Raw genomic sequence first — 24,855 nt, 5'->3', positions numbered from 1 at the left:
AGTATGTTACATTTGTTGATGTATCTATTTTAATGCCAGTAACATGCTACTATAATTATTATAGCTTTGTAGTATAGTTTGAAATCAGCTAGTGAGATACCTCCAGCTTTGCTCCTTTTACTCATGATTGCCTTAACTATCCAGGGATTTTTTGTTTGTTTGTTTCATATAAGTTTCAAAACTTTTTTTTCTATTTCTATGAAAACTGACATTGGAATATTGACAGAGATTATATTAAATTTGTAGAATGCTTTGTGTAATAAGGTCATTTTAACAATATTAATTCTTCCAATCTATGAACAAAATGCATTAATTTTTGTCATTTTCCATTCCTATCATCAACATTTCATAGTTTTCAGCATACATGTCTTTTACCTCCTTGGTTAAATGTATTCCTATTTATTGTAACAATTGTAAATGGAATTTTTCTCTTCATTTCTTTTTCAGATAGTTCATAGTGTGTAGAAATACTACTAATTTTTGTATGTTTATTTTGTGTCATGCAACTTTATGGAATTCATTTACTACTTCTAACAGCATTTTGGTAGAGTCTTTAAGGTTTTCTATATATGAGATCATGTCATTAGTAAACAAGGACAATTTTACTTTTGCTTTTCTATTTGGATGTTTTTTATTTCTTTCTCTTGCCTAATTGCTCTGACAAGGACTTCCAATACTATGTTAAGCAGAAACCGTAAGAGTGGGTATCTTTGTTTCAAATCTTAGAAGAAAGGCTTTCAATTTTTCACTGTTGAGTATGTTACTTGTGGCCTTCTCATATAGGCCCTTTGTTATGCTGAGGTATATTCCTTCAACACCTAATTTGGTGTGTTTATTTTAAAAGGATGTTGAATTTTGTCAAATGCTTTGTCTGCATTTAATGAGATGATTGTATGGTTTGTCCTTCATTCTGTTAATGTGATATAGCACATTTATTGATTTATGTGTGTTGAAAACCCATTCCATATCACAGATAAATCCCATCTTTTTGATACACTCTTGAATTTGATTTGTCAGTATTTTGTTGAGAATTTTTGCATCTATTAAGGATAGATGACCAGCAGTTCATTAAGGATATTGACCAGCAATTTTCTTTTCTTATAGCATCCCTATCTGGCTTTAATAGCCAGATAATGCTGGCCTTGCAAAAAGGAGTTTGAAAGTATTTCTTGCTCTTAATTTTTTGGAAGAGTTTAAGGATTGATATTATATTAATTCTTCTTTAAAAGTTTGGTAGAATTTAGCAACAAAACCATCAGGTCCTGGGTTTGTCTTTGATGGGAAACTTTTCATTACTGATTCAATCTTGTTACTCATTATTGGTGGTGTGTTCCAATTTTCATTTCTTCACAATTCAGCCCTGGTATTTTGTTTCTAGGAATTTGTCCTTTTCCTTTAGATTATCCACTTTGTTGGTATATAATTGTTCATTGTAGTCTCAGATTTCTTTTTAGGTATCATTTGTAATGTCTCCTCTTTCATTTTTTATTTATTTTAATCTTTTCTCTTTTTTTCTTAAGTTTAGCTAATGGTTTGCTGATTTTACCTATTCAAAAATAAACTCTTAGATTATTGATCTTTTGGATTGTTTTTCTAGTCTATGTTTAATTAATTCTGCTTGGATCTTTATTATCTCCTTCCCTCTGTTAACTTTGGGCTGAGTTTCTCCATTTTTTCCTACTTCTTTGAGGAATAACATTAAGTTGATCTTTTGAGATCTTTCCTCTTTTTTTAATGTGTTTATTGCTATAAACTTTCCTCTTAGGACTGCTTTTGCCAGAGTTGTTATTCCGTAAATTTTAGCATATCGTATTTTTATATTTTTGTCTCAAGAAAAAATTTAACATTCCTTTTAATTTTTTTTTATTGAACCATTGGTTGTTCAGGAATACGTTTAATTTTCATGTATACATGAATTTTTTTGAAATTCCTCCTGTTGTTGATTGCTAATTTGAGACCATTGTAATTGGAAAAACACCTGACATTCAATCTTATGTAATTTGTTAAGACTGGTTGTTTGACATACCATGTGAACTATCTGGAAAAATGTTCCATGTATGCTTAAGAGTAATGTATATTCTGTTTCTGTTGGATAGAACGTTCTGTGTGTCTGTTAGGTCTATTTAGTCTAAAGTGTTGCTCAAGTCAGTCCAGTGTTTTCTTATTAATTTTCTGTCTTGATGATCTGTTCACTGTGGAAAGTGGAATACTGAAATGCCCTACTAGTATTATATATCTCTCTCTTCATTCTTTAATATTTGTTTAATATATTTAGGTGCTCTGATGTTGGGTGCATGTATATTTACCATTGTTATATCCTCTTGATGTATTGACTCCTTTATTATTATATAATATTCTTTTTTGTCTCTATTTACAGTTTTCTCAACTTAAAGTCTGTTTTGCCTGATATAAGTACAGCTATGCCTGCTTTCTTTTGGTTTCCATTTATATGTAGTATCTTTTTCTTTCCCTTCACTTTCCAACTATGTATGTCTCTGAAAGTGAGGTGAGTCTCTTCTAGGCAGCATATAGTTGGGTCATGTTTTTTGATTCAGTCAGTCAGTCTATGTCTTTTTATCACAAAATTTAATCCATTTACATTCAAGGTAATTATTGACAGGTAACTACTCAATACTACAATTCTGTTCATTATTTTCTGGTTATTGTATAGATACTTTGTTTCTTTCTTTCTCTCTTGCTATCTTCCTTTGTGGCTTGATGGTTTTTTGTAGATTATGCTTTGAATTTTTTCTGTTTTTGTTTTGTTCTTACACTAATGACTTTGGCTTTGTGGTCACCATGAGGCTTACCTAGAACTTATAACAGCCTATGTAAAACTTATAGTAACTTAATTTTGATTGCATTCAACAACACTACAATTTTACTATCCCTCCCTTTTATGTTTTTGAAGTTATAATTTACATCATTTTGTAGTGTGCATCTCTTGAAAATTTATTTTAGCTACAGTTGATACTCACAGTTTTGTATTTTAATCCTTGTGCTAGAAATAGAATTGCTTTACATGCCATTATTACGGTCCTAAAGTATTATGAATGTGGCTCTATATGACTTACATCTTTGAGTTTCGTGCTTTTGTATGTCTTATGTTATTAATTAGCAGCATTTTTTTGGTGTAAAGAATTTTCTTTAGTTATTTCTGTAAGGTAGGTCTGGTGGTGATGATCTTCCTTAGCTTGTATTTGTCTGGTAACATTTTGTTTCCTCCTTATTTCTGAAATACAGATTTGCTGCATAAAGTATTCTTGGTTGTCAGGGTGTTTTTTTTTTTCCCCCTTGAGCTCTTTTAATATATGATTCCATTGTCAACTGTCCTGCAGAGTTTCTGGTGATAGTCAGATTTACACTCTTTTGTATGTAATGTGTTTTTCATTTCCTGCTGTTCTCAGATTTTTCTTTGTTTTTGTTTTTGTTTTTTTTTTAATTTTGATTATTATGTGTCTTAGTGAACACCTCTTTGGGTTGAGTTTCATTGGAGACTTCTATGCTTCTTGTACGGGGGCAGGGGAAGATGTTATGGGGTAATTTATAAATTAAAGGAGATTTAAGACATACAAATCAGCAATAAGGTATGGAATTTACTTGATCCTGTATCAAGCTAATCAACTTTGAAAATAAATTTTGAGACAATCAGGGTAATTTGAACACTGACAAGGTACTTTATGATATTAAAGAAATACAATTTATTTAGGTTCATATTGATATTGTCATTATAATTTTTAATCCTTTATATTATAGAAGTACAACTTGAAATATTTATAGATGAAATGTCATATTGAGTGAAATTTGTTTTCAAATAATATGAAATAGGAAGGGAAGATTGACCATGAATTGGAAGCTATGCACAAGGGAGTTCCTTATGTAATTGTTTACTTTTGGATATGATTGAAATTTTTCCTAAGAAGAAATTACAAAGAAAACAGAAGGTAAAATTGCTTGATGTGCCTATTTGTAAGCCTATTTTTGCTTCAGTGTAATGGATGAATGTTAATATCCTGGGTGAATGAAAAGAGTAGCAGAGGAGATTTGGGAGACTTGGTTGGTAGGCTATTGATTAACACATATCATCCCCTGATCACATTACATATTAGGAAACATCTTTTACTTTTTCTTATGAATTTGGATTGTGTAGTTACTACACAGAAAGACTCTAGAATTAAAGAGTTTAATAAGACTGGGGTTCACATTCTAGCTCTTATACTTAGTAGCTATTTGGCAGCTTCCTGATGGCAATGTAGGGCAATGTAGTTATGAGGTTAAACTCATAAGAATCTTTTACTCTGAACCTAGTCACAGTATATAACAGAAAAACAAAGTTTCCTTTTTATAGATTACTAGGTTAATCTCATTAAGATGAAGAGTAATTTGGTAATGTTGTACCTTGAATTACACACACACACACACACACGTTGCTTAAACTTCCACCCTGGAAAATATAAATTTGACACTTTAAGTTGTCAAATAATACAGGGGATTGTAGCTATTGTTTAAAATCCTTCCCTTAGTTTCTTCTATTATTTCAGAGCCAACTCAGTACCCTGGGTAATGGTTGTGGACAAGACTATAAGTTATCCCTTAATTTTGATTATTACAGCAGCTCATTTTGCAACCCTGTCTTCTGCCATTGATCCCAGATTTCCTCATTCTTTAAATAAAGTAAATATCTGGAAAGTACAGGAAAGAATTTTTTTTCTTTTTGAATTTGGCAAGTGGAATAAAAAGAAAGCCAAAGAAAAAGTCTGTCAAAAATATTTTCTTCTCAGTTTCATTGATGACATTCCTGTCAGGTTTTTGGAAAGGCCATAACATACAGATGTTAAATGCTTACTTGGAATTGAAAATTCATGTCCATTCCTTGTGGTAAGGAATGAATCAAGCAGTCTGTCTGCAGTCTTGCCCTGATTTTTATGAAACTGACCATACCGAGTTTTACATTAAGTTTTACGTTGAGCAATAAATAAGGTCAACATCACCAAAGTTTTGCTGCAAAATAACTCTCAGTGTTGCTTTGTGTGACTCAACAATAATCCATTTTTAATGTATAGTTCAGTTAGAAACTGATGTGGAAAAGTAATCAATGGCTCTATAATGGAAAATAAAAATGACTATTAATTGTGTGGGACAGATTGCTGAAACCAGACAAGGACCCTGTTTTAATAAATTTTGAAAAGTGGCAAGTATACTGATTGCACATGGGAAAACTCCTGAAGAAAATATCTAAGAAAGAAATAAATCATGAGATTCAAAGCCACACTTGAAGCACTGCCATTCTTAATATCTACCTAGTGACTTCAACCAATATAGAAAACCAAAAATTGCATACCTCATGGTAACCATCTCTAGCCTGATCTAAAGGTTTCTAATATTCTGCATGTATTCAAACTTCTTTATGACTTTTATTCTCTTTGAAAAATACTGCATGAAGAAATTGAGATTCCTTCTTTCCTGAACTTATTTATACTGAACTTATTTACACTAAGTAAATCCATCCAGGGAAATTTTTTAATGAATATTCAGTTATTGAGAGCTATCTTTTTTTATTCTGTAGATGAGTATGTGTACAAAGTTAATCTCTACTAGGTTTACAGACAGGTTTAATCTCAATATGTATGCTAGACATCCTTGACAATTCAGCCTCCCTGTCAGGACACGCTCACTGCCCAAGAATCTCTGCTTCCATTTTCCTTATTCCATCAGCGCTTGGAAACCATGCTTTGGTTGTATTTTCTTGATCAGGTCCCAGTGATTCTGTTAAAGGGAGTTTTCCAAGAATGTCAGTAGGTTTTAGAAACTACCAAGTATTAAAATTTTGTCTTCAATTTTTCACACAAAAGTAGAATTTATAAAAAGAGTGCTACTGTTATATTTAGTCATGAAACAAAAAGAGCGATGATCATGCAAATTTTCCACTCTCTGTTTCATTTTTCTCCTCACTTAAGACTCATAATTATCTTCTCATCCTCAAATTTCTTGATCTGGTCAAGCAAAATTAATCATCGCTTTTTTTGTTCTTCTTAATTCAGTAAATGTGTGTGTATTTTATCTTGGTTGCACTTCCCTTGACTCTAATCTACACAATTAACTTCCTCTCTTCTTTCAAAGCCAGCTCAAATATCACACTTCCTTGCACCTCCTCTTCCTGGAATTAAGCAGATAGCAATTGGCTTTTTCCTTTTGTGCTCCTATAGCAAATCCAAGAAAATCTTTGAGGAATACTCCATTCTCAGTTGTCTGCAGATGTAGCATATTGCATGGTATGTTACCTATCCAGTACAAGCCAAAAGCTTCTACCCTAGCTCTCCACTTTTGTATCTGGGAAATACCAGCTACATTTAACTACCTAATTTAAACTTCACTTGAAAGGGACATTTTCTGTATGAAATTATAATAAGCTTATGAATGTCAAATATTTGGAACTATCTATTATTTCAGAATATCAGCCCCCTCGTGTCTTTCAGTGGGTAATTAAGGTTTGACTACAGTTTTATGTCTTTTTCTGTAAAAGGTATTGCTTTCTGACAGCTCCTTAAATTATCATGTGGAATGCAACTGTTGAATGCATAACTGAAACAGAGATATAGGATGTAAAAATCACACAGTATAATTTTCTAAAATGCAAATCACTTATATTCTACAGCTATTATGGAATAAAAATCCTAGTAAGAAAGTTGCACAGGAAGTTTCAGAAAGAAGATGGAAAAAACAGATTTGCTCCCTTTCTGTCTGTCTCTGTTAGTGATTTTCCAGACACAGTACAGAGGTTCTGGTTTGAAACAGTTTTAGGCAGGGCTTCAGAGAGGTTTTATTCCATAAAAGCACACTATTTCCATTAAAGTCCACAATAAGAGCTGAAGGATATGCCATTCTTTCACAAGAAGCAACACTCATAAATCTTAGTAACATAAGCAATTCTAAAATCAAATCAAATTGGAGTGCAGAACCATTTGGGGGCTGCTTTTCACATTTTTTTTTTTTTTTGAGGAGGCAAAGATTTTCAAAGAAATAGGACTGCATTTTCAGCCTACATACTATCTCACATCGGTAATATCTGTTGTTTTTAACCTTTACTTTGTCTAAGTGATGTGTGAACATAAAGTCACCTGAGTGACCCATTAACGCACCACAAATTTTGTGATAACATAAGCAGACTAATGTTCTTGTGAACCAGTAATGAGCATTGCTTCATCAGACTTCTTGATCTCCATAATTTTTCAAGGTCAAAAACTGAAATGTGATTTATAGTTCTATAAATTTCATTGCTTCAGAGTTTTGGTTTTCTCTAATCTCAGCTGTGAAAGGAGAGCTCAGAAGTTCCATTGCAGATTTTCTTTTAACCAAAGAAATGAATGCATAAATAAAGCCCAGCTAAAACTTTCATGTGTTTAATGTCCTAGAAGAACAAAATGATTGGCTTGGAATTAAAGGGAAATGTAATGATTTTTTATATGTTTTGCAAGATGAATAATGAAAAGATCGTGTAAAATAGTGTATAGTGTGACAAAAAAAATCCCCAAAGTAGTATTTCCAATGTCAACATTTTCCCATGGGCTCTGTATTAAGCCCAGAGAAATCCTTTGTATATGCTTTGTAATTTTTAACTGGAAAGAAAAAGTGAAAGAGAAATATGTTACTTGGGCCATTAACTTGGCATGTCTATTGATCTCTTATAAGTAACCTGGAGCCTAGGGATTGCTGTAGTCAATATATATAGAAAGAAAGACTCAACTGGTGGGATTTCTTTATTAAGCAATTACCCTCTACCTTCTGCAGAGTAAATGCCAATGCTGCATGAAATTAACAGAATTCCACAGCTAGAAATGAACAGAATGATTTGATACCTGTGCTTGGTATTTCTGGAAGGGAAAGATTTTATGAGTTTTACAAGACAGACCAAAATTTAAAACTTAAAGAAGGAATTTGAGTTACTTTGGTTGAAACATTACTGTCTGCAAGTGTGGCAGTATGCTTTGTTTTTTCACAGCCTGTGGCAATGGGACAGTTTTTAATTGTAGGTAGCTAACCCCTTCAGTGGAAGTGGGAATTGTTTTGTTATCAGTTAGCCGTTCGGCAAATATTCTGAAATTAGTAGGGCCTTGAACATTAAAAAGACATTATCATATCTTAAAGTGAATAATGAATGTGAGTTTGGCTACCTAAAAATTTATTTAAATAAACAACTTCTAGGTTTCTTTTTTTTTGTTTTTTTTTTTGGTATGATAGGACAAATACGGTTTCTCTAACATTCTTAATGTGATACTCAACAAAAAATCCCAAAAGTTAACTCTGAAGTAGATTTTAGGAAGCAAATAACTGCAAGTATTTTAAATTAAATTTGTTTTCTTATAAGGACTGTGTAACAAGTAAATATACATAAAAGATGCTCTAATAGAGTTTTAAGATTTAAAGCAATATTTTAGTGAGACCCAAAGTTTGAGGGATATAGCACATTTCTAAAATTTTAAGTCAAGGGTAAGAGTCTAGATATCGGAAACTCAGATATTCTTGCTTTGACTTACCATCTATTAACTATTACTGAATAATTCTGTTTTTCCAGCCCTTACCTGTTAAAAAATTATAATGGGTGAATGATATTAAATGACCTTAAGTTTCCTTCTATCACTAAAATGTTTTAATCATGCTGATTAAAAATAAAACATGATTTAACATACAATATTTACTTTTCTATATAATCCTTAAAATTTGGGCAATTTATAAAGCAAAGTTAAATACATGAAAACTTCCATAGTGTAAACCATAAAATTTCTGAGACAAATCCCAATCAATTTAGAACTTTATTTGGTCAAGACTGAGGATGCATGGGAGACAGATCTGTACCTTTCTGCAATGATGATTTTCAGGGCTTCAATATTTAAAAAGGAAAAGCAGGCTGGAGGGGAAATAGGGAGGGTCTGGTCACATTACTGAATCCACTTGTTGCAAGATAAAAGAAGTAGTAAGGAAATAGTCAATTATGTATTTGTCTCACGCTCTGTAAATAGGCATTTTACCCAAGATAAGGTGAACATAAAGTGGAGATATTTGACCTTTAATTTGTAGCTATCTGCTTAGGAACAAAAGCAAAGTCAGTTGCTTGCATGACTCAGCTTTCAGCTTAATTTTTCCCTTTTGGCATAATGAATTGGGGTCCCAGTTTTTATTTTCCTTTCGCAATAGAGATTACAGAAATACCTCAATTTTGCTTTAGATTATCATTAATCCAATTATTCATTTATTGTGTCAGACATTCGGTATTATAGGCAGGATCTTGTAGTTCAGTCAGAAGATATTCTGCAAATACATAATTATATGCAATGTAGTAGACGATGCATTAAAGACAATTCAGTATGGTGAGTAAGAGCACAGACTCTGGAGTCATTCAATCCCTATGTCTGCCAGCTACCTGCTGTGTGAACCTGGTCAAGTTGCTATACTTCTCCAAACCTCAGTTTCCCAAAATGGGGATAATAATGATGATTAAATGAGACAATTCTTTGTCTCATTCTTAAGAAATATTTAATACATGTTAAGCATTGAGCTCAGTTATGCTCTTGGATTTGCTAATGGAGCACAAAAGGGAAAAGCCAATTGCTATCTGCTTAATTCCAGGAAGAGGAGGTGCAAGGAAGTGTGATATTTGAGCTGGCTTTGAAAGAGAGGAAGTTAATTGTGTAGATTAGAGTCAAGGGAAGTGCAACCAAGATAAAATAGACACACATTTACTGAATTAAGAAGAACACATTCTAAGTTAAGGGAATGTAAATGGTTTATTGGCTGGAGAAGTACGTATGTATGTACAGGTATAAAAAGAGAGAGGTTGGAAATTGACTGAGGCTACCGCTTTAACATAAATGTGAAATGCTATGAAATACCTTGTGTACCAAGAATTTGGAGTTTAATCCTTCTGGAAACATCAGTGAAACACCCAAGGTTTCCACATAGTAGTAGGATGACAGTATCAAAAGACTTACTGATGTAGAAAGGTCATGTTCGAGACAGTATGGAAAAACGATGAATGGAATTGAGATTGGCAACAGTGAGACGCCAGTTAGACTATTCCAGGCAAAAACTGATGGAGGCCAAACCCAAGGTTGAAATAGCAGAAATGGAAGGAAGAGAGATTTAAGAGAGAGTTCTGAGGTAAAAAGATGCATGTATTAGGGTTCTCCAAAGAAACAGAAGCAATTGTATGTGTGTGGGAGGCAGGGAGAGAAAGAGACAGAGGGTGGAATTTATTTTAAGGAACTGGCTCACATGATTATGGAAACTGTCAAATCCAAAATCAGCAGGGTGATATAGCGGGCTGGCAACTCAAGAAAGAGCCAGAGCTGCAGTTCAAGTCTGAAAGCTCTCTGCCAGCAGAATTTCCTCTTGTCCAGGGTAGGTTGGACTTTTGTTCTATTCAGACCTTCAACTGATCATATGAGGCTCACCTACATTATGGAGGGCAGTGTGCTTTACTCAACATCTGACTTAAATGATAATCTCCTCCATAAACACCCTCACAGAAACACCCAGAATAATGTTTGACCACATATCTGGGCACTGTATCCCAGCCAAGTTGGCACATAAAATTAACCATCATGGGCATGTATTGATGATTAATTGGAGAAAACAAAAATGAGGAGAACAAGAAGCTGAAAATGAATAAGGTGTCCCTCTTGGTACAGGAAGAAGTATTATCTGAAGTAAGAGAAAAGGAAGAGACCAACTGTGGATGGAAGAGTTAGAGTTGAATCATTTTGATTGATTATATTGAATTTGAAATGACCGTGGATAATCCAAGTGAAATGTTTCTTAGAAAATTTGAGGTATTGGTCTGAAGCTTAGATAAGAAGACAGGGTTAAGAATAAAGACTCAGACTAATACCCAGCATCTATATGAAACTTAAACAAATTTACAAGAAACAAACAAACCCATTAAAAAGTGGACAAATACAGAACAGACGTTTTTCAAAAGAAGACGTACAAGCAGCCAACAATGCTACAAAAAAAAAGCTCAACATCACTGATCATTTGAGAAATGCAAATTAAAACCATAATAAGATACCATCTCACACCAGTCAGAATGGCTATTATTAAAAAGTCAAAAAATAACTGGTGCTGGCAAGGTTGTGGAGATAAAAAGGAATGCTTATACACTGTTGGTGGGAGTGTAAATTAATTCCACCATTGTGGAAAACAGTATGGTGATTTAATGAGCTAAAAACAGAACTACCATTTGATTTATTAGTGGATATATATGCAAAGGAATATAAATTACTGTATCATAAAGACACATGCACACACATATTCCTTGTAGTACTATTCACAATAGCAAAGACATGGAATCAGCCTAAATGTTCATCAATGGTAGACTGGATAAGGAACATGTGGTACATATACACCATGGAATACTATTCAGCCATAAAAAAGAATGAGATCATGTACTTTGCAGGAACATGGATGAAGATGGAAATACTATTCAGCCATAAAAAATAATGAGATCATGTACTTTGCAGGGACATGGATGAAGATGGAAGCTATTATCCTTAGCAAAATAATGCAGGAGCAAAAAACCAAATACTGCATGTTCTCACTTATAAATAGGAACTAAATTATGGGAACACATAGACATATAAAGGGAAACAACACACCCTGGGGCTTAGTGGAGGGTGAAGGCTGGGAGAAGAAAGAGGATTAGGAAAAATAGCTAATGGGTACTAGGTTTAATAGTTGTGTGATGAAATAACTGTGCAGCAAACCCCCATGACCCAAGTTTACCTATGTAACAAACCTGCACATGTACCCCGAACTTAAAATGAAAGTTAATAAAAAGAGAGTAAAGACTCAGAAACCAATGGTCTATTCAGCTGAGAACATAGATAAAATTTATGAAAGTAGTGATTCTCAAACCTAAAGCTCATAAGAATCATCTGTGAAGTATTTTAAAAATACAGATTCTGGTCCCCACCCTTGGAAACATTAAGTCAGAATTTTCAGAGCTGTAGCTCAGGCATTCAATTTAGCAAGTCCCATAAATGCAGCCAAGTTTGAGAGACTCTAGCTTAAAGTTTGAAGACTGCTAGCTTAAAGAACAGATCATGAAGCAAAATAAGAGACCAAGGAAAAAGGATAAAATGTAGAGAGTAGCATATTTTAAAGAGAATAGATTAGGAGAACCCATAAAAGTAATCAGCAGGAAATCAAGGAGGAAGAACGTTATCTGGAAACCAAATTAAGGAAAGCTGGGCTAATAGTATCGAATGGGGAAATTATGTCAGTAAAGATAAGGAATGTGAAAGACATTCAACTTAGTTTTCTGCAATTAAAGCTCATTTTGATCTATTACTAGCAAAAGGAGTATTTGGGTCTTAGGAGTAGTAAACTCCGTTTTCTATTTCCCAGTCCCACTTTCATGTTCCCCAGAACCAAAGGCAGCTTTTTTACCAGATGGCAGCTGGCCAGGCCTTTTTTTTTTTTTTTTTTTTTTTCCACTGAACTAGGAAGTAAGACAGGCACAAAACAAGATATAAAATCAAAGAAAGAGACTAAGTAAACCATGTCATAGACGTCAGCCTGATCATTATGTTTAGAAACCAGCAGGATGACACGAAAAAGTCACTGTATGTATCTTCCAGCTGGAAAATGTTTCTAACTAAAGAAAGGAGGCCAGAGAATTTTCAAAAGAGTTGTTGAGACTATAAGCAGTAAAGGGAATGTCACAAGTCCTACCTCAATGTCACTACAACAAATATCAGCCTTATGTCAAAAGCATCCTGCATTCACTTTGCCTTACATTAAGACTTTGCCTCAGAGCCAAGTCCTAAAGGGAAGATGCTATGGAACCACAACTACGATATAATCAAAACTTGGCTCTGAAAGCTTAAGTCCATGCAACTAAATTTCCCAAAGCCAACCAGGCCATTGTCTCCTCTGCAGGAGAACAACCATTCATAACATTTTGCCCTCACTCTGGTAGGCCAGTAGTGTCTGCATTACTCCAGTCAGGAAATTAATAGAAATTCACTGGAATTGAACACATAATTGCACTCTGATCCACCAGGTCCTACCCACTGAAAAAACCAGTACATTTGAAACATTATTGGGACATTCAGAAAGTCATCCCATACAGAAAGCTGGGATACCTGTACTTTACTAAATCTTTAATTTGCTAATTTAGAGGCATATATATATAAAATATATAATATATACTATATATCCTACTATATATCATACTATATACTATATATTATATACCATATATCATACTATATACTATATATTATATATACTATATATCATACTATATACTATATATACCATATAATACTATATACTATATATACCATATAATACTATATATTATATATACCATATATACTATATATTATATATACCATATATACTATATATACTACATATTATACATCCTATATACTGCATATTATACTATATATTATACATAATTTATAGTATATTGAATGTATATATTGTATATATTATATACACTATATATTATACTATATTATATATTTTATGACATATAGCATATATAGTATAGCAAATGTATATATTCTATAGTAATCTACTATATACTATATATACTATATACTATATATCTATGATATATAACATATACATTTGATATACTATATATGCTATATAATAGTTATATGTGTATATATAATATATAATATATAGTTATATGTGTACATATAATATATAATATGTGTATATATTATATAGCATATATAATATATAATATGATATAATAGTATATATAATACATATATTTATATATGCATATATTATATATGTATATATTATATGTATATAGAATACATATATTATATATTATATATATTATATATACAGTTGAGAAGTCTCTTACTTGAAAAAATGAGTGATCCTGTCTTCCACCTTTTGTGATATATATATTTTTTAACTGAGAGTAGTTTTGCTCTTGTCACCCAGGCTGGAATGCAATGGCGCAATCTCAGCTCACTGCAACCTCTGCCTCCCAGGTTCAAGCAATTCTCCTGTTTCAGCCTCCCAAGCAGCTGGGATTACAGGAGTGATCCACCACACCCAGCTAATTTTTGTATTTTTAGTAGAGATGGGCTTTCACCATGTTGGTCAGGATGGTCTTGAACCCCTGACCTCAGGTGATCCACCCTCCTCGGCCTCCCAAAGTGCTGGGATTACAGGTGTGAACCACCACACCTGGCCTGTGATAATTAATTATATTGGAAACATTTCCTGCTTTGGAAGACCATCTGAAACAAAATTTCACCAATAGTAATATATTAATGAGAAAACGTGGCTGGTTTTAATTCAGAAGACTCTCATTACTGCCGATATCTTTATTATACCAGTCAAAATAAATGGTTCTGGAAAGCATCATCAATCCACTCTTTCAGTATTTCTCTAAGTCAGTCAAATGTCTATTTCCTTCTAATTCAGTTCTTCTCCTATGTAATAGAGGCATAATGCTGAAGCTAATGCTTTCTGTATACCAGAGTTTAATCAAACAAGCAACACTCAGGTACTGATTTGAAAATCGCGATCTTGCCTGATAAAATGAGCTCCTCCTCACAATTCAAGATTGCACCATTCACTTTCTATGTTTTCCTAAATTACTAAGAGTAAGACCCATACACATGCGGTAAATTCCTACAGAAATGGTCTGTTTGTTATCTATTAATGACTGCCTTAAGTTTCAACCCACCAGGATGTCACTGCAGATTAAAATTGACAGCCAAAGGGGGCTTTGGTGTTCAATTCAAATTTTTGAATTCATAGATTTGAATGAGAGAATTGAAATAGAGAAGTAACTTGTCCAGCATCCCACATCCAGTAAGGGATAGAGCCAGGACTTGAATTCAGATCTTCTTGAGTACACATAAGCTTTCTTTTTCCTACTATGTCAAGGTACTGCTATAATTCTCTAAGCAGTTTATGACTTCATGCTTCTTCCCTGTCTGACAAGTTCACACTGCCCCAACTTGCATACATTTTTTCTTTTTGTGCAGTTCCTTAGCATCTGCCTTTTCATTTTGCCCCTCCAGAAACTCCATTCTTCATCTCTTAAATGTGATTTATTTCTCAGTATGTCTGAACACATTTACATTTCTATCCTGAACTTCAACCCTGTCATCTAAAATAATATTTTGCCTAGTTCTTTTCTCAGAGGCAGATCAGTTTTGCAGGGATCTGAGGTAATCCGCACTTAAAGTTTTACTCTAGGGTGACCCTAGTCTCTGCAAAAACATATTTTCTACCTTGGTCTTTGGGTTAGGAAATTCTTAGTGGTATGATGGAAAGATTCAGGAGAGCTGAGAAGTTATCATGGATTTAATATATTTTTGCGTGCCCAAAAATGCAGAGCCATGTTATATTTAGACTATTGCCATATAAAATAGTTGTTTATTGCTTCATATAATGTATATGTTATATGCCAACTCTGATTTGAATGGAAGTGTATTTGTTCCATGATAGATGTTCTCCTAATTCTAGAACTCTAAAAAAGAGAATATGACATGAGCAATAACTCACCTCATAAATTCCAGAAACTTGTTCATGTATATTACAGGGTTCCATTGAGCTGCAAGTAACAGTAGAAACAGACATACATATATTGGTTCACCTAGATATAAAAAGTAAGCAAACAGTAATATACATTTATACTATTTAATTATAAAAGCAGGTTTTTTGTTAATTTTACATTAACTATCCAGAAATGTCCAAAATATTGTTACTGAAATCTCAGTTTTAATTACTAAATAGTTAAAAAATATAAGATTTATGTATTTACACAATTTCATTCCTGTAATCTAGTCAGAAAAGGATAAGGGACCAATGGCTGAAAGCTTGGGAACCCTTGCATCATCCACAGCTGGCTTAAGACAAGAAATCAAACAAGGTAGCTTATAAAAATCAAGAGTGGAATTTTTAAACTAAAAATAAATAAGTTAAAAATATATTCCTTTATAAAAAAGATAGACTTTCACATTCAATAAAATTCACTTACAATACTTTTATCTAGTCACTTGAAATTCACTGTGGGAATGTTTCATGTGTAAATCCTCACACTTTCTCTCACTAGATACCTCATAAAAGCAGCGAAACAGTAACAGCAAACAGAGGCCATGTGTATGTCCTGGAAAGCAGCCTTCTCCTTGGCCTTGATTAATGATGACAGTTCAAATCTACCTCAATCTCTCCCATCGCATTCTTAATGCTGAAGAGCTGCTTGTATGTTCCCTTAACCCAGCCACAGGGGATTTATGGGTGTGCACACATACCAGGTAAGAAAAACAGAAGGTTGGCAGACCCGAGTAAAGGCAGCAGATGCAGTTGTAGACACCATGGTTAGCATTAACAAGCACAGAAAAAACATTTCTATTTTCCTGTGAAGCTGAAGCACAGACTGAACAAGAGAGACATACAGATAAAGAAGACCAACCACAATAGCACTGTACCAGGAAATATATTAGGTGCCCATCCAATTATCTTACGTGGTCAAATACAAAAGTAATCCGTGTACAGGGTCAATGGTCGCCTTCATTCCTGACTTTTTCTGGTGAAATTTTCATTGAAACCTGAGTACTCTTCCCACATTAAAATGTCTGCTTTTGAAACTAAGTTACTACTTATATGAACACACCAAAGAGGCATTAGCATGAAAGAAGGAAAGATCATTATGTCATCCAGCTCACTTCCTTGCCAAGTAATGAATATCGCCCTCATTCCTCTTCCCAAAGTATTGGTCAAATCCTGTTTTTAAAGCCTCGGAGATGGGCATCCATCCTCTCCCTCAGAGGATATTTATTCCACATTTTAATAGTTTTCACAATTAGGAAACTTTTCCTGAAAGTCTGTCTAATTTTTCTTTGCTTAATTTCTTTCCATGGCCATTTAGTAATGGCTTAGAGTTCTGAAAATCTTTCAAAGGCAGTTGATCTGGAAAAGGGTGACTGAAAGTGTGCATGATGAGACTGGGGGGAAGCAAGCCGATCAGGAGCATCTGAAACCACTTGGATTTCCACTATGACTTCTGTGTTTACCTTATCACATTATCGTATCTATATATAAAACCATGAACTGGAGTTTGTAGAAATTATCAGAAATCTTCCACAGAACACTGTGTTTTGGCTTGAAAAAAAATTAACACAGGTCATAGAATAATACTAGGGAAAAAATCAGTTATTTGTAGCCAACTTAACCAAGCGTGTGGTCCCGTTTTTTTCCCACTATAGTGGGTGAAGGTTGGTGAGGGCATTAAAGGAACGAGTCAACCAGAGAAATAATTTACTCCTCAAAACAGTCTTAAATACCCAATTCAAGGAAATCAAAATTTGGTCATCTAATGAGAAAAAAATGGACACATTTTGAAGAAGTCATAACTTAACGCTCTACATTCTTGGATTTTATCTCTCTAAGCCCTTCATTTCTCCTACCTTCTAACCAACTAAAGACAAAAATAACAATAAAAACTCAAAGCATAAAAATGCCTTAATTGAAACAATAAGCATTTCTAGTCATTTATAAAAGTATAAATGCCTAGAATACAATTACAAATCAAATTTAATACTTTGTGTCATTTTATGTTCACCTTTTGAGGAATTAAAAGATATCCAATAATAGAAAATATATCCAATATATTTGGCCATAGAGCGTCTTTGGAGGGCATAGTGTTATTTTCTGTATTGCAATTTTATCTAATATATCCACGTGATTTGATATAACATGTGTTTCCACCAAACCCTTAATAAATTTATTAATTTAAATCGTCCCTTGAATGCAATTTAAGTACACAAAATTAGTTTTAAAGTAATTTTGAGCGCTTCTCATTATAAACCATTTAAAATGTAATAGAACTTTCATTAACTGCAATATCAGGATCCACAGTCTTGTTTTCCTAATGATGACGTTTATTCACGATGACTTCAGATACTAAAAATTCTTTTTCATTGTTAGCTGACCTTTGCATAACCTTTCTAAAGCTTATCAATGAACATTTTCCAATCTCAGGGAGTTCCTAGGAACAAGGGGATTCATCCTGGTGCAACATTCCATGCTCTTGAGGATGCTAATATGCAAAAAGTGTCAGGGTCTGTTAAAGTTGCTGCTAACACAGTCGGCAAGTCATTGTGCAGCCTAGAAAGGGGCACTTTCCTGTGGCACAAATGAGAAATATTGCAAATAAGTACCTCATCTGAGCAGACCAAATAGAGAAAAATGCCTGCTCTTCTGGGCTGAGGCAGAGTCCAGATAGGACACAGAGAATGGTGAACAGAGTGCTCCCTGGGTTTTAGCTCATCGTACCCACTTGGCCAGGTGCCTCTGTTCAGGACATAGGGTACACAGCCTATGCAGTGGCTCCAGATTCCACATATCACCTGAATTACAAATCAATCTGATGATAGGCAATTTCGGAATGCTCAAAAAGGACTTTCAAATCCTGCGTTGCCTAGATTCTGTTTTGTAAAATAGGATCTAGTTCCATTGTAACTTGAAAACTGTGATATTTAAACTGAAATAATCAGACACAGTATCTTCTCTGAAGGCTTTTATCAGCATAAAATAGTGGAACAATTAAATGCTTGGAAGTTAGGTAAATTTGTAAACCAAACTTTAACATGTGTGGTGAGATATTGGTCAAGTTACTTAAAACTCTCTTAACCTTTCCTGATACATAAAATTGAGATAATAATGGCTGATGGGAGGACTAAATGCAATAAAATATGAAATGCTTGTTAAATAGTCCATGGAACATAGTTGTATACAATATCTGGCTTCAATCCTACATGGAAAAAAGATAGATATATAATCATCTGGCACATAAAGTTGACTGTTCCTTTCATTAAAGCCTGATTTTGAATATGAGTCATTGTGCAGTTGCTATGGAAATCAGTGAATAGTAAAGGTAATTACTTTAACAAATTCTTTCGTAGCACATTCACTGCAAAATACTTGTGTCTCTAAATAGTCTGAGGTATTTGGTTTCTCTTGGAACGTTCTCTTAAATTTTCTAAGTATTTAAATTCCTTCTCTCTTGCCCCCAACCCTCACACTGGACATGATATTTATTAATAAAAACAATAAATTAGATATTCTCAGAGATTCACAGGTAAGACTAAATGAACCCTGTCCTTTTATATGTATGTTTAACTCTGAACAAACTATCTAATACTTTGACTTTGCTTCTTATATATTCTGCAGCACAGTTTAATACGTCTTCCCAGTCAATTCACAGATATTGCTGAGTGGATGGGTTGAGGTAGGTACACATAGTAGGTATTTATTGTCTGCAGGAAATTAGCCTAGCCAAATACATAGTACTAAATAGTTATATAGTGTCTTCTTTTTATAATTTGGTTTTATTGTTATCTTTCTAATAAAATACTTGTTCTTTCAAATTGAGTTTATATTATAAACATATAAAGGTTGAAGAGTGTTTTATGGGCTTCATGACAAATAAGCTATATTAATTTTATACAATATCTTTAAAAGTCATATCTGTTTAAATGTTTCGTGTTTTGTTTTGTTTTGTTTTTTTCCTGCTAAATAGAAAGGTTAATTGGTTAAAAAAGTTCTGATAGAGGAGAACCCTACTGAGAGGCTGGCCTTAGAGGTAGAATAATAATAGTAGTAGTCTGAGAAAGCTATAAAGAAAGCGAGGTATTTTCTTACCTATACTTCTTGGTCCACAACAATCAGTCCTGCCGTGTACATGTAGAAACCAATATGTTGTGAGAATTATCAACGATCATGCGAAAAGTAAGGATTCATGATGATTCACATTTTTTTAAAGCATGTTCTAACATTTTACTTTACAAATATAAAGAAGGAAGAGCTAGATGTTTCTGTTATTCTCTAAGATATTTTTTAATTGTGCCAATATAATTAGAATATGGAGTTTTAATACATAATTATAATACATATTTAATACTCCTGTCAAAGATTCATCATCCTCAGGATCCTTAAAGGAATTTTATAGTCATATGTAAAAAAAAAAGAATTACAAAACAAGTTGTGTTCATTGACTCAAAAAATATTTATAGAGCCCTTATAATGCATTGTGACATTTGCATGAGGACGTATGTTAAGTAAAGTCATCATGCTGACTTCCGCCTTCTTGGGGCTTTCAATCAGGGAAGATCCTCATTAATTACAGGATCACATAAAAACATACAATTGCAATTCTGTGAAATACTCTGAGTATGTGGCATGCAGTTCAAAGTCCCTGGGGAAGGGAGAAGTATGAGGAACTAAAGTAAACCAGTGAGGCTGTATCCCAGACGGCAGAGTTTTGGCGAACAGGTTACAGCTTTACATAAATATCCTGTAAGAGATAAAAAGCCACTGGAATTATTAAGCAGCAGAAACACTAGATTTTTCTTTTGAAAAAGTAATTCTGGCTGCAGAATGGAGAATGCCTTGGAGAGAGAAAGACTGAAGGCTAATGCAGTAGTTCAGATAAGAGACAACCAGAAGGAACTCATATTTTCAGATCATTGATAGGGAGCATGGCTGCAACCGTGGGGAAATGTAAGGGAGCCACAAGACTGAGCAAGAGCCTGCTGACTGACCATTATGCCTAAGCACCACCTAGTGAATCACACTCCAAAGCTTCAACACCAAAAGTACTTCGTTAGCATACCAGCCTGTGTACCAAGGACAAAAAGTCAGCTACAAATGAAGACCCTGCACAAAGCTTGGGCCCTCTGGAAACATCAAGAAAATATAAATCAAATCATATTACTCTTTTGCTCAAAACTTGCAAAAGTCTTTTAGTCTTCTGTTTCTTGTTTTTTGTTGTTGTTGTTGTTGTTGTTTTCTTTTCTTTTCTTTTCTTTTTTCCTTTTGAGACAGGGTTTCCCTCTTGTTGCCCAGGCTGGAGTGCAGTGGCTGAGATCTTCACTCACTGCAACCTCTGCCTCCCAGGTTCAAGTGATTCTCCTGCCTCAGTCTCCCAAGTACCTGGGGTTACAGGCATGTGCCACCACGCCTGGCTAATTTTTGTATTTTTAGTAGAGACGGGGTTTCGCTATGTTGGTCAGGCTGGTATCGAACTCCTGACCTCGGCCTCCCAAAGTGCTGGGATTACAGGCGTGAGCCACTGCGCCCAGCTTTCTTTTACTTAGAGTCTTACAAGTAAAATCTAAAATTCCTACCACAACCCACAAAGTCTTAAAAGCTGTGTAATCTAATATCCCTGTATCCTTTGTATCTCTTCCTTGCTAACTCTATTCCTTTCTAGTTCTGAAAAAGCTAAGCAAGCCCAGGGGATTTTGCTTTTGCTGTTCCCTTTACCTAAAATGTCCCTTCCCTCCAATGTCACAAAGCCATTTCCTCCAATTCTCTCATGTCTTTCCTCAAATATATTTACATGTAAACTTTATCAACCACTCTTGATAAAATCATACCCCACCCAAATCACTTCCTAATGCTCTTACTTGTTTTTTTTCATGAAATTTATACCACTATTTATCTCACATGGAATTTATACCTCACTTTATTTATGTATTTATTTGTTTATTTTATGCCCCCTTCCTTAAAGATTGTGAGCTCTATAAGACCAAGGAGTTCATTTTAGTTGTTACTGTATGAGACAGTATATATTGCAGGCATCTAATATAATATCTGTTGAATAAATAAATGAATAAATATATAAAATCAGGTTAAACATAAATTGCTGAGGATTTTTACACTTGCATAAAGTGTACACTCAAAAGATTACAGTTATAAATAATTATCTATACATATTATTGTATTTAACTGTCAAAAGTCCCCAGGAGGTAAAAAATATTAGTCTATTTTGCAGATAAGAAAATTGAGGCTGAAGAATAATTGGAAATGTGTCCAAGATTCCACAGAATGCATGTGTTTGAGTATAAGACCTATGTCTTACAGTTCCTTTTCACACTATCTCCCACAAACAACCTGAATATTGCAAGCAGTTTGACTGGTTTTGTGTATTCAGGTACTTACATTTAAAAATCCTGGCACAAAAGTAAGGTAATTGCTTGTGGAATATGAGAGGGATAGAGTCAGAAAAACTTCCCGTAAAATTCTGGCTCAAGCAATAACCCAGTTTGTGACCTTGAACGCACCTTTCACTTCTCAACTTCAATATTTGCCTCTATAAAATGATAATCTTAAAATGTGCATATTACACAGTGGGATACGAATGATTAATGGTTACTGTCTGCAAAGAATTATCTAAGTGCTAAATAATATTATGGTTACTAACAGGTTTGGAATTCTGGTTCAGAACTTTTGGCTGCTTATTCAAACCTTATCTAAACTATCTTAAAATCTTGAGTCTTTAAGACTGGCCTTACTAAAGCTTTTTCCTTGCTTATAGTCTAAAGTGATTTCTTAAGAAAAGAATTTATCTTACGAATCTTGTGAAATTTTCAAATTTCTGCTTCTAAAGTCATCCTTCAAAAGGAAGATAAGAGGCATTTGTTAGGAAAGCAAAACAACCTACTGAATAAGGGATTGCTTTTGACCTTGACATTGGTGTCAGCATCCCGTGGTAGATGCTGCTAATTTTTTGAATCAGTAGTTGAGCCAAATTTCACAGTATCAGTAAAATTTCTGAACACTTTCTGCTTACAGGAATACAAAATCCAGGTACAACCAACAGGAGAAGAACCACTGGGAATGGGGAAATTTTTAAAAGCATTCAGTGTAGCCATTCAGTAACTTTCCTTTATATGGATTTTAGATAATTCACTGTGGTGTCAGTCTAAGCACTATTTTTCTCAATGCAGAAATTATTTTGACAATCATATCATATCACATATATCACATATCATTTACTTAGATATTTACTGATTGCTTAATGGATGGCAAGGACTTGTTAGACATTGGACATATAGAAATAGAGACATACCAAACATTACATTAAAATGTCAATGGAAGTAAACACAGGAACTGGAATGAAATTACCCAATTTAAACTAAGAATATAACTCCTTTGGCTTTTGAGATACACAACAGACTTAAGCAACGGAGTGAAGCCAAATTGCCTGGTTCAAGTTCCAGCACTGCCACATATTAGCTGGGTGTCGTTGGACAAGTTATTTAATTTCTCTGTGCCTCATTTCTCTGTTACAAAACAGAGATTTTAATAGAATTTACCTCATAAGGCTGTTGTGAAGATCAAATTAATTAATATGTATAAAACACCTGGAAAATCTTAGCAGAAAAAAAGGTTTTATATAGCTAATGGTTTTTATTATTATTTCAAATATAATGGTCTTTCCATGGTAGCAACATAAAATCCAAAATCTTAGTAAAAAAGGTTGGAATAACTATATAATATCTCTAAGTAACTGATAGTGTTAATACATTATTAACATGATTGAATATTTATGAGTTTTATTCAGGACTTAACCACTTATTAGTTGTGTGAACTTGGACAAGTTACTCAACCTCTCCATAATTCCATTTTCTCAACTGCAAACAGGGGGTAATATTTGTACTTAGCTCCCAAAGTTCTGATGAAGGAGGTTTAAATTAATTAATAAAGTAAAGCACTTTAACAGAACCTGGCACATTGAGCCACTGTGTTAGTTATTGTTATTATTACTAATGTCAGAAAATATATTACAATCAAAAGGAAAGCGACCAGAGTTCAATAAGTAATTAACAATAATCATCAAATATCAAAGTATGAAATGCTTAATCTGAGACAAACATAATTATTAGTAAAGAATGATCAATGAAAAATAAATATTTGTGACGCTTATAGTCAATGGAGTAATAAAAAAATACTTACCAGCTGACAGTTAATAGATAGCATGATCTTTTTGGAGTATCTTTTTGTACAAGCTTCTCTGGGTAGACATCAGTCTTTTCACATTACCTAGCACCTACCAAGTAGCCTGAAGCACTTAACAAGCTGTTACATGGGGTGGTTTAAAGTAGTAACAAGAAAAGGAAAAAATAAAAAAATAAAAAGCCAGAAGGAAAAAGTGAGTTTCACAACCTGGCTGATGGCCTAGGAACTACACTGGAAGTCGCTGAGTCTGGTTTAAATGCTTAACTCTAAGTCCCAAAGAAGTTCGAGAATCCAATGTCTACCAATATTTTAACATAACTTACATAAATCTTCAGTAAACATCAAGTATGTTTGGGGGAGATAAGTTTGATTACTTACTGGCAATGTGTAATTACAAATTCTCCTTATATTTTCACAAATGGAGTTATTAGAATGATCACTTCCCACTTTGATGTGTGTAGAAATTATGACTCCACTTATAGCCCTATCCACTCACCTCTCCTATTCTTTCTAAACTTACTATATCCTTGTTTACAGCCTCTCACTCTCCAACATATTACTGGCCTACTTTCAGCTCATTCCTAAGAAGAGATAGTATTTCCAGATCTGTGCACACTGAAGATATTCCAAAAAGATTTCACCCTTGTTAAGTCCAGAATGATAGGAAATTTCCTAACATTGCAGTAAATGCGCAGGCTTTTATTTACTCACCATGCTTGTTGACAGCCATTTCATGCTGGAATGGACAGTGTAGGGGTGGCCTGGCTCAGAATCTAAACGCAGAATAGCTTTTGTGGGGCAGCACAAATCTTGCCAAATTATGTGTGGTTTCCCCTTAAAAATTGTTTATTAAAAGTCTTACCAATAGCGAGGTGTAACCCAGAGACTTTGGCAATGAAATTCTACTCATACAAATCATAGAAACATGTGTCTTTAGGATTTTTAAAAACAAAAATCTCAAATCAGTTTATATTTTGGTCGCATTTACACTTGTTAAAAAATTTAAAAAGGTAATCAGGGCCTCTTTTTTGTTACACAGCCAATAACGGTTACGGTCAAACG

General features: G+C 33.8%; 1 long non-coding RNA gene across 2 annotated transcripts in view; it reads right to left on the bottom strand.

The window, feature by feature from the left end:
* Nucleotides 1–24,534, bottom strand: part of LOC144340999 (uncharacterized) — a 97,245-nt gene extending 72,711 nt beyond the window's left edge. For both annotated transcript variants that reach the window (XR_013417559.1, XR_013417560.1), the window contains exons 1-2: nt 23,791–24,534; nt 15,553–15,601 (exon numbers count right to left, since the gene is read on the bottom strand). This is a non-coding gene — a long non-coding RNA (uncharacterized LOC144340999). The remainder of the gene's footprint in view (nt 1–15,552; nt 15,602–23,790) is intronic.
* Between the last annotated feature and the right edge of the window lie 321 nt (nt 24,535–24,855).

Source organism: Macaca mulatta, chromosome 5, assembly GCF_049350105.2.
Source record: "Macaca mulatta isolate MMU2019108-1 chromosome 5, T2T-MMU8v2.0, whole genome shotgun sequence".
Taxonomy (NCBI): Eukaryota; Metazoa; Chordata; class Mammalia; order Primates; family Cercopithecidae; genus Macaca; species Macaca mulatta.
Note: the sequence above shows the minus strand (reverse complement) of the source record. Positions and strands in the feature narration are given on the sequence as shown.